At 58.9% G+C, this 10,521-nt stretch overlaps 1 pseudogene; it reads right to left on the minus strand.

Moving 5' to 3' along the window:
* Positions 1 to 7,892: 7,892 nt before the first annotated feature.
* On the minus strand, positions 7,893 to 9,636 carry LOC118973657 (ATP-dependent RNA helicase DDX3X-like; annotated as a pseudogene).
* Between the last annotated feature and the right edge of the window lie 885 nt (positions 9,637 to 10,521).

Below are 10,521 nucleotides of genomic sequence, written 5' to 3' on the forward strand. Positions count from 1 at the left end.
TGGTCATGTCACCCACATAGGTACGTCATGCAGAGGGACACTGCAATGGCCGATCAGCGTAAGAAGGAGCTCAATCCCATTAGCCTTCGGAGAAATGCAAAAGGGGACCCTCCCCCCACCCCCGTGTGATTTTACACCCACTAAAATGGCAATGTTAAGAAATCTGATTATCCCAACTAGTGGTGAGTGTGTGGAACAATCAGAGCTCAAGCTGCTGGTGGAGTCTTAAGCTGGAAACCACATGGCTGAACCCAATACTCACGTAGCCTGTGACCTAGCAATAGAGGCCTAAAGTCCTTTAAACTCCTTAAAACTCCTTGACTACTTTAGACGCTGCAAAGCATATATGCACGTGTGCCAGACATCAGCATATCTGTAGCATCCCTGCTTTGGTCAAGGCCTCTGAAGCGGGAGGTGTCCAGATGTCCACAGACAAGAAAATGGGTGAGTGAATGTAGGAGTGGTTCCACAGTGGCACGTGCTACAGCAGGGACGGCAGAAGCACTGTGGCTACATGGGATCATGAAGGTCCTGCTAGCAATACAATGTTGACTGGAAAAAAGGAAGTGGCAGAAAACTGCACAGAACGTGACCCAGTTTACTGTAATGCCAGGCGAGACAGCAGTAGTCAGCCCTGTTTAGGGATGCACACATGGGTCTCTGGAAACACCTGGAAAACGGAGGGAGGTGGTTTACAGAGAACAATCAGGGGGATGGCTGTACCTCTGCGAGGGGCAGGGGCAGGCGGGAAGGACCCCAGGAGGGGACTGACTGGAGTTGGTAGACTCTCCTTCATCAGGAAGGTGGAGGCTGAAGCGCCTGCTCCACACTCCCGATTCCTTCTGTGATTTTCTAGAAAGACCACCTGTGAGACGTCTCTGAACAGAGGAACCACAAAAGCCCTGCCCCGGGCCCCCAGCCTCAGCCCCGGCGGGGTAGTAACTCCAGGGGCGTGGCCTAGCCAAGGCCGCGCCTCCCGCATGCGCACTGTGCCAGCCAATCAGCGGAGTTCCCTTGCAGTTGAGTGGCTGGCTCCTGGCTGAGCGGAGGGCATCGGGTGAATGGCGCCGAGGTAGCAGTGCCGGCGGGAGGGACGGAGGGAAGGCCGGAGAGACAGAGGGCTGGGGATCGGGGTGTGGGGGAGCCTGGTGGTGGGGTGTGGGTGGCGGGGGCAGACAGAGGGATCCTTGGCAGGACCAGGGGGTGGGGGGGGGTGGGCAGCACTGTGCAGGTAAGGTGTGCACGGGGTCGGGGTTCATGAGGCGTGAGTGGGGCAGGGTGAGGACAAGGCTCCTGAGGCGTCAGCAGGCCAGGGAGGGGGAAGGAATCCTGAGGCGTGAGCAGCAAGGTGGTGGGGCTCCTGAGGCGTGAGCAGGCTGCGGAGGGCCAGGTCTCATGAGTAAGCAGGCTCCAGCAGGGGCAGGGCTCCGGAGGTGTGAGCTGCGAGGTGGTGGTGCTCCTGAGGCGTGAGCAGGCCACGGTGGGGTCAGGCTTCCTGAGACGTGAGCGGGCCAGGAGCGGGGGCTCCTGAGGCGTGACCAGCAAGGTGGTGGGGCTCCTGAGGCGGTGTGGGGGGGTTCCTGAGGGGCCAGCAGGCCGCGGCGGGGGTGGGGGGTGGGACAGGGGTCCTGAGACATGAGCGGCCGGGGGGCAAGGCTCCTGAGGTGTAAGGGGGGGTGAGGGGTGGGGTAGGGCTCCTCAGGCATGAGTAGGCTGAGGACAGGGCTCCTGAGGCGTGAGTGGGTGGGTGGGAGGGCGGCTCCTGAGGCATGAGCGTGCGGTGGTGGGGGCAGGGCTCCTGAGATGTGACCTGGCGGGGGGGGGGGGGGGGGGGGGGCAGGGCTCCTGAGGCGTGAGTGGGGGTGAGGGGTGGGGGCTCCTGAGGGGTCAGCAGGCTGCAGCCGAGGCAGGGCTCCTGAGGCGTGAGCAGCCGGGGTTGGTGGGGGCTGGCCTTCTGAGGCTTTAGTGGGCAGGGGGCGGGGCTCCTGAGGCATGAGCGGCCTGGGATTGGCGGAGGCAGGGCTCCTGAGGCGTGAGTGGGCCAGGGGTGAGGGCCTCCTGATGCGTGAGTAGGCTGCAGTGGGGGCAGGGCTCCTGAGATGTGAGTGGGCCGGGGGTGTGCCTCCTAATGCGTGAGCGTGCTGTGGCGGGGCAGTTCTCATGAGTAAGTGGGCTTCAGCGGGGGCGGGGCTCTTATGGCGTGAGTGGGCCACAGCAGGGGCGAGCCTCCTGAGGTGTGAGCTGCCAGGTGGTGGTGCTCCTCAGGCATGGGTGGGCCAGGAGCGATGCTAGGCTCCTGAGGTTTGAGCAGGCCATGGTGGGTGCAGGGCTCCTGAGATGTGAGCGGGCTGGGGGCGGGGGCTCCTGAGGTAGCGGGGCTCCTGAGGGGTCAGCAGGCCGGGGGGGTGGGGGGGGCTCCTGAGGCATGAGGGGCAAGGTGGTGGGGCTCCTGAGGCGTGAGCTGGCCGGGGGTGGGGCTCCTGAGGGATCATCAGGCCGCAGCGGGGACAGGGACCCTGAGGCATGAGCGGGCCAGGTTGGCGGGGGGCGGAGCTCCTGAGATGTGAGCTAGCCGGGGGGCAGGGCTGCTGATGCGTGAGCCTGCAGGGGTTGATGGGGGTGGGACTACTGGGCGGTGAGCGGGCCCGCGGTGGGGCTGCTGGGGCATGAGCGGGCTGTGGCCGGGGCTCCTCAGGAGTCTCGGGGCGGGGGTGCTCCTGAGGGGTCAGCAGGCTGCAGTGGGGGGTTGGGGGGGTTCTCCTGAGCCGTGAGGAGGGAGATGGTGGGGCTCCTGAGGAGTAAGTGGGGGTGGGGGGGGGCTCCTGAGGCTGAGCAGGCCGCGGTTGGTGGGGGCAGGGCTCCTGATGCGGGAGCGGTCTGGGGTTGGTGGGGGCTGGGCTCCTGAGATGTGACTGGGCCGGGAGCGAGGGTCCTGAGGCGTGGGGGAGGTGGGGGGGGTCTCCTGAGACGTGAGCTGGCCGGGGGCAGGGCTCCTGAGGCGTGAGCAGGCTTGGGTTGGTGGCAGTGGGGATCCTGAGGCATGAGCGGGCCACGGTGGGGGCAGGGCTCCTGAGACGTGAGCAGGCCGGGGGTGGGGTGCTCCTGAGGGGTCAGCAGGCCGCAGCGGGGCCAGGGCTCCTGAGGCGTGAGAGGCAAGGTGGTGGGGCTCCTGAGGTGTGAGTGGGCGGGGCGGAGGGAACTCCTGAGACACGAGCGGGCCAGGAGCGGGGCTCCTGAGGATTGAGCGGGTGGGGGCGGGGCTCCTGAGTAAGCGGGCTCCAGCAGGAGCGGGGCTTCTGTGGCTTGAGCTGGCAAAGTCAGGGACGGGCCTCCTGAGGCGTGAGTGGGGACCGGGCTCCTGAGGCGTGAGCTGCGAGGTGGTCGTTCTTCTGAGACGTGAGCGGGCTGGGGGAGGGGGCTCCAGGGGTATGAGCGGGCTGTGGTGGGGGCAGGGCCTCTGAGGCGTGAGCATGCCGGGGTTGGTGGGGGCAGGGCTCCTCAGATGTGAGCTGGCTGGGGGCGGGGATCCTGATGCGGGAGCTGGCCGGGGTTGGCAGGGGTGGGGCTCCTGATGCGTGAGCGGGCTGCGACGGGGGCGGGTCTCATGAGTAAGCAGGCTCCAGTGCTGGCGGGGCTCCTGAGGCATGGGCGGTGAGGTGATAGGGCTCCTGAGACGTGAGCGGTCTGGGGGAGGGGTCTCCAGAGGCGTGAGTGGGCTGTGGTGGGGGCAGGGCTCCTGAGATGTAAGCTGGCCAGGGGTGAGGGTCCTGAGGCTTGAGTGGGGGTGGGGCTGGGGGAGGCTCCTGAGATGTGAGCAGGCGTCGTGGGGGCATGGTTCCTGAGACGTCAGTGGCCAGGGAGGGGGCTCCTGATGTGTGAGCAGCCAGGGTTGGCAGGGGCAGGGCTGCTGAGATGTGAGCGGAGGGTCTCCTGAGGCGTGAGTGGGCGGTGCAAAGGGCTCCCGAGACTTGAGCGGGCCGGAGTTGGTGGGGGCGGGGCTCCTGTGGCGTGAGCGTCCTCAGCGGGGGCTCCTGATGCCTGAGCGGGCTGCAGTGGGGGCAGGGCTCCTGAGTAAGCAGACTCCAGCAGGGATGGGGCTTCTGTGGCATGAGCGGGCCAAGGCAGGGGCGGGCCTCCTGAGGCGTGAGTGGGGGCAGGGCTCCTGAGGCGTGGGCTGCAAGGTGGTCCTGCTCCTGAGACGTGAGCAGGCTGGGGGAGGGGGCTCCAGAGGCAGGAGCCCGCTGTGGTAGGGGAAGGGCTCCTGAGGCGTGAGTGGGTGGGGGTGGGTGGGGCTCCTGAGGTGAGTGGGCCGGGGTCGGTGAAGGCGGGGCCCCTGCGGCATGAGTGGTGCAGAGACGGGGGTCCTAAGGAGTGAGTGGGCCCGGGTAGGCGGAGGAGGGACTTCTGCGGCGTGAGCAGCAGAGACGGGGCTACTGAGGTGTGAGTGGGCCTCGTTGGGGGTGGGGCTCCTGAGGAATGAGTGGGCGGGGCAGGGGCGGGACTCCTAAGGCATGAGTGGGCGGGGCAGGGCTCTGAGGCATGAGCTGACGGGGGTTGGTGGGGGCGGAACTCCTGAGGCGTGAGTAGGCTACAGCGGGGGCACAGGGCTCCTGAGATGTGAGTGGGCCGGGGGCGGGGGCAGGGCTCCTGAGGCGTGAGCGGTGGAGAGACGCCGCTCCTGGGGAATGAGGGGGGGGCGGGACTCCTGGGGCGAGAGGGGGTGGGGCAGGGCTCTGAGGCGTGAGGGGGCTGATTTTTGGGGTGGCGCTCCTTAGGGATGGGTGGGCTGTGGAGGGGGCGGGGCTCCTGAGACGTGACCGGGCAGGGGGAGGGGGTCCTGAGTAATGAGCGGGCGGGCTCCTTAGGGGTGGGTGTGCTGTGCAGGGCACATGCCTCCTGAGGCAGGAATGGGCAGGGTCAGGCGGGGGCAGGTCTCCTGAGGTATGAGGGGGCCAGGGCTGGGCGGGGCTCTTGAGGCATGAGGGGGCCGGTGTTGGTGGGGGCAGGGCTCCTGAGGCCTCCCCCTGCCGATGGGGTCGGGGCTCTTGAAACATGCGTGGTCTGGGGGCTTGGATTCTGAGTCGTGAGCTGGGCAGGACCGGGCTCCTGAGGGGTGAGTGGGATGGGATTGGCAGGGGCGTGGCTCCTGAGGCATGAGGCGGCTGTGGCGGGGGTGGGGCGCCTGAGTCCTGAGCGGGCTGGGGAGGGGCTCCTGAGGTGTGAGCGGGCCTGCTCAGCCTGGGTCTTCAGGCGCTGGGATTCCTCCTGAATGAAGTCAGTCAGGACTTTGCGCATCTCCACCTGAGGGGAAGGACTGGGGCTGGTGTGCAGCCGTGGGGAGCTGGGCCCAGGGGCCCTGGGAGAAGAGGGCACCGGTAGGAGGGGACAGCAGGAGGGCTGGGGCAGGACTCACAGCTGGCTTGTTCTCTGCCCGGAGCTGCTCGAGCGTGGGCAGGGCACTGAAGGGCTTCCCAATCAGCACGGTGATTTTCTGAGGGGAGTGCAGCCAGAGGCAGGTTACACAAACAGGGGGCGTGCCCACAATCCCAGCCCAACCACCCCGGGGAGCCAGAGGCCTGAGTCTTGCCCTTGACTTGTTGCATGCTCCCTCAGAGCCACTCTCTCTTTACAACAAGGCATTTGGGCTCCATGTGCCATTCCAGGCATGGGGTCCATGCCCTTGATGTCCCCTTCTGTCCCTGCCCCAGGCCCAGCACTTCCTGATTTCCTTTGCTCTCCTTCTATCGGCCTTGGTGCCAGTTAGGCCCTCTCTCTGCTCCACCCAGTCCCCCAGCTGTGGCCTCAAGCTCAGCTCCTCCTGAGTCCGGCCTCAGTAGTGCTGGGCAGGGAACATGGGGTAGATGGCAGACAGACAGACAGACAGACAGACACAAAGGTCAGCAGCCCCTACCCACCTGTCCAAAACGGGGGAAGTAGGGTGGGCTATTAGGAAGGACATGTTCATTCCTGCAAAACTTTGGACAGAAGAGAAGACCGAGAAGCATGAGGCAGGGCGTGGAGCAGTGCAGCCTGAGCCCAGGGAAGGTAAGCCCCTAACCCAGACATCCTCTCCCTGCCACCCAGTGGAACTCCCTGCCAACACCATCTGGAGAAACCCCTCTCCCCGCCACCGTGCCCAGGCCACAGCCTTGGCCTGAGAGGGAGGCTCACCAACATGCCACAGCGGCAGAATGATGGGGTTGAGATGACACTCTGCAATCAGGCGTCCAATTCCTGCCCCACAGAGAGGCAGAAATGTTGGCATGAGCAGAGCTTAAGTGCCAGCCTACAGCCAGGCCACCCCTGCCCTTCCCCCACTTAAAACCAGCTCGCTGGTCCGGTCCCTCTGCATGACAATCCCTCATCTCAGCACCAGTCTTCTTCCTGCTGCTACCAGCACACCCACATGCCCCCATCTGCCACAGTCCAACCCGGCCAGAGAAGGCCAGCAGCCCCTACCCCATTTGAAGCGCAGGAACTCAGAACTCATGTTCACTTTCCCTGTTGAGAGGGGGAACACAGGAGAAGCTTGGGGGCTGCCGGGGGGAGGTGGAGGGGGGGACCAGTTCCACCCATATACTTGGTAGGGGTGGGGTGGGTTGTGACCCTGCCGGCCCCACTGACCTTCTGGGACGATGTGCACCCAGTCTCCATGGTTGAGCTTCTCCAAAATGAAATCCATTCCCTTTCGGTAGACACCATCTCCTGCCAGGAAAAGGCCTCTCCCCATCAGTCCCCATTCTCCTGAGCTCCTCCTTCCCCCTCCCTGGGAATGAAGGGCACATGAAGCAGCAGCTCAGGGACTTCCTCACCCCTCACTTCGCCATCCACATGGACACCCTCTAATGACTGTCTCCCCTGGGCCTGTTCAGCCCTGGCTGCATTATGGCCCTTGACATCCTTAGTTGACTAACATCCTCTAAACCTCTAAGTGCCTGTCACTTACAAGGCCGCATCATTGGAACTGTGACTGAAATCCTGAGCTGGCAGCTCGTGTACCACTCTAGGGCCTCACCTGCCACCTGCTGGTCCCGCCAGTTTCATCCGCTGAGCCACATCAGCTGCCGCACACCTGCAGTCCACTCCCTCACAGCTGCCCAGACCAACGCATCACCCTCCCTGCCTTCCATCCCTAGCCAGGCTCTTGAACCCTTCTCTTTCTCCTTGGGATGCACTGCCCCTTGGGTGGGCTTTCCATATGTAGCCCCTGGCACAGAGGGAGCTGCTGGAGCAAAGCGGTACATTATTTCCAACCTCACTTGGGCCCCAGGTTCTGGACAGCACCCTTTCTCGGGGTCTCACCTAGGCCTCTGCCTGAGCTCTGCCATCCCCCCGTTGCTGGCCCCTTCCTTTCAGGGTTCCCCCTGAAAACTTGATTCCCACTTAGTGAGGCCTCTTGGGAAAAGGAGAACACATGATGGGACAGACAGCGCCATTGAGAGTTGGGAAAAACTCAAACTTGCTACGCTGAAAAAAGTGCCCTGAGACCATGACAGTGGAGCCAGGTGGCCCTGTGATCAGCAGCCACAGAGATGCCTTATGTTGCATGCTGGCTTTCAACTTGGGGGTAATGTGGAGACAGTCTGTGACCACACACAGTAAGAATCTCATCAACCTTTATATAGTGGACAGAGACAGAGACAGCGAAGGGGGGAGGTCAAAGGAGTGAGGTCAGGTAAATACCCTCACCTTATCAAGTAGGGAATGGAGAGCCATCGCAATGAAGGACGGAGGCAGACACTGGGACTATCTTGGCCCAATACACTAAGAAATGGATTTTTTTTTTAGCCCAACTTCAGTAACTATTTGAACGATTGATATTTTGAACATTAGTGAGCCAACAGGACATGAAAACAGTAAGTTGTCTTAAGTTAAAGTCACAATTAACAAATGATCCTTAATCACAAAATTATAAATGCAGTTTGGGGTGGGAATAAGCAGGAGGGGGTTTAATCCAAACTACATCAATTAAATCTTTAAGTCGATTTATTAATAGACTGTTGACTACTGTTTTCTTCTTTTCTCTTTCAGCTCCCTTAAATTTTCAGGACAATCACAGTTGGTAATGTACTGAAGTTCTTAAAGCTACACAATATAGTCTGGCTAAGTTACGTGTGGTTTCCATGAGGTTGTTTAAAAGGATGACTTTGTTGTAAAGCAGATTCAACTGTCCCACCAGTTGACCCCCTGTAAGCTGTAATTTCCTCCATATCCATCACTAGTGTAGACGCCTCCATAACCACCTCCACCAAATCCTCTGCTGCTGCTGTGACCACCTCCACCACTGCGGCTGCTGGTTGCATGACTACTACTAAAGCCAGAACTGGTGGAACCACTAATCTGTCGATAGTCTCTGGCACCAAATCCTCCATGGAATCTACTCTTAGAACGTACTAAAGCCAGAACTGGTGGAATCACTACTTTGTCGATAGTCTCTGGCACCAAATCCTCCACGGAATCTACTCTTAGAATGTTCACGACTGCTACCCTTATGGTCGTGTTCATGAGCCATGTTTCCCAACAAGAAGATCCAACAAATCCTTCGTGATATTTGTATTTCTTTCATTAAAGAATGAGACAGCAAGGCCAAGGTTTCCTACACGTCCTGTACGACCAATCTGATGTACATTCTTCAGTATCACTTGGCAAATCAAAATTGATTACATGTTTCACATTTGAAATGTCTAATCCTCTTGCTGCCACAACTGTAGCCACTAGAATTGGGCTTTTTCCTGAGCGGAACTGGTGAAGGGGCTCCTCTCCCTCTGTGATCGATCTCCGTGAATACTGGTACAAGCATATCCTTCACGGTATAAGAGATCCTCGAGAGAATCGGCACCCATTTGGTCTCCACAAACACTAAAGTCAGTGAATCCTTCCCTGCTGCATTTAAGAGGTCAAGCAAAAATGACCATTTGTCTGACTATTCCACCCAAACTACTTCCTGCGTGATGTTTTCAGAGGTAGAGCCAACTCTGCCTACCGTCAGGAAGATATAATCATCCAAGGAATCACGAGCAAGAAACTGTATTCCTTTATGAAAGGTAGCACTGAACATCATGGTGTGGCAAATACCCTTTTGTGGCATACTGCCTTGTTCAACTATATGACGTATCTGAGGTTCAAATCCCATAGCCAGCATCCTATCAGCTTCTTCCTATACTAAGTATTTGCAGAAGTCTAATGCAATTTTTCCTCTTTCCATCATATCCACTAGATGCCCTGGAGTGGCAACTAACAAGTGACACCCACATTCTAAATCTCAAATCTGCTGACCAATATCAGCACCACTATAAACCACACAAGGTGGAACTCTAGACCAGTGTGAAAATTTTCTGGCTTCCTCATAAAGCTGTACAGCCAATTCTCTTATAGGAGCTAAAACCAAGGAAACTGGGTATTGTTTATGGTGTCCATACCTTCCATTTTCCTTCACAGCCTCCAAAGCCTCGCCTGGACCATCTCCATAAATCTGACTTAAGATGGCCAAGAGAAATGCTGCTGTTTTTCCAGAGCCTATTAGGGCACGAGCCATCAAGTCTCTTTTCTTTAATAATGGGAACGGCAATGCTTTAGTACTGGAGTTGGACGAGTGTAACAAGTAAGCTCAATGTTCCCCATGATAATTTCTCCCATCTCAACATCACTGAAACTTTCAGTATGTGGAGTGAAGCATCCTGGGACACTAAGCCGAGCAGCTGGGAATCCCAGGGAACTCCAGGCGACCTAAGCCCCTAGGTGGCAGCACAGCTCAGAGGCCCCTCACAGCCATAAACAGACTCCTGCCTGTTTCCCCTCCGTCGAGGCTCCACCATATTGGAGCAGCAGACTGAGGACAGCCACGCCCAGAGCAACCACAGAGCTTAACTCCACAGCAGCCAGGCAAGAATCAGAGGCCCCGTCTGCACACAGCTGCCCAGCACAAGACAGTAGAGGTCACTGTTCTCCTTTCTCCCAGGAGAGGAAGGCCACAAACCAGGAAGAAGGGACGTTCTCCCAGCCGACACATGCACCAGCTCTGCACAACTACTTCCATTGCCGTGAAAAGGCAGAAGAATTTGATACAGACCAAAATCAGAGTCAACCCCTGAGAAGGAGATAGACCTAACCAATCTTCCTGAAAAAGAATTCAAAATAAAGGTCATAACCATGCTGATGGAGCTGCAGAGAAACATGCAAGAGCTAAGGAATGACGCCCAGAAGGAGATTACAGAAATGAAACAATCTCTGGAAGGACTTATAAGCAGAATGGATAAGATGCAAGAGGCCATTGATGGAATAGAAACCAGAGAATAGGAATGCATAGAAGCTGACGCAGAGAGAGATAAAAGGACCTCCAGAAGGCGGAGCCAACATGGCGGCGTGAGTAGGACAGTGGGAATCTCCTCCCGAAAACATATATTTTTGAAAATACAACAAATACAACTAATCCTAAAAGAGAGACCGGAAGACACAGGACAACAGCCAGACTACATCCACTCGTGCGAGAGCCCAGCACTTGGTGAAAGGGGTAAGATACAA

Source organism: Manis javanica, chromosome X, assembly GCF_040802235.1.
Source record: "Manis javanica isolate MJ-LG chromosome X, MJ_LKY, whole genome shotgun sequence".
NCBI classification, from domain to species: Eukaryota; Metazoa; Chordata; class Mammalia; order Pholidota; family Manidae; genus Manis; species Manis javanica.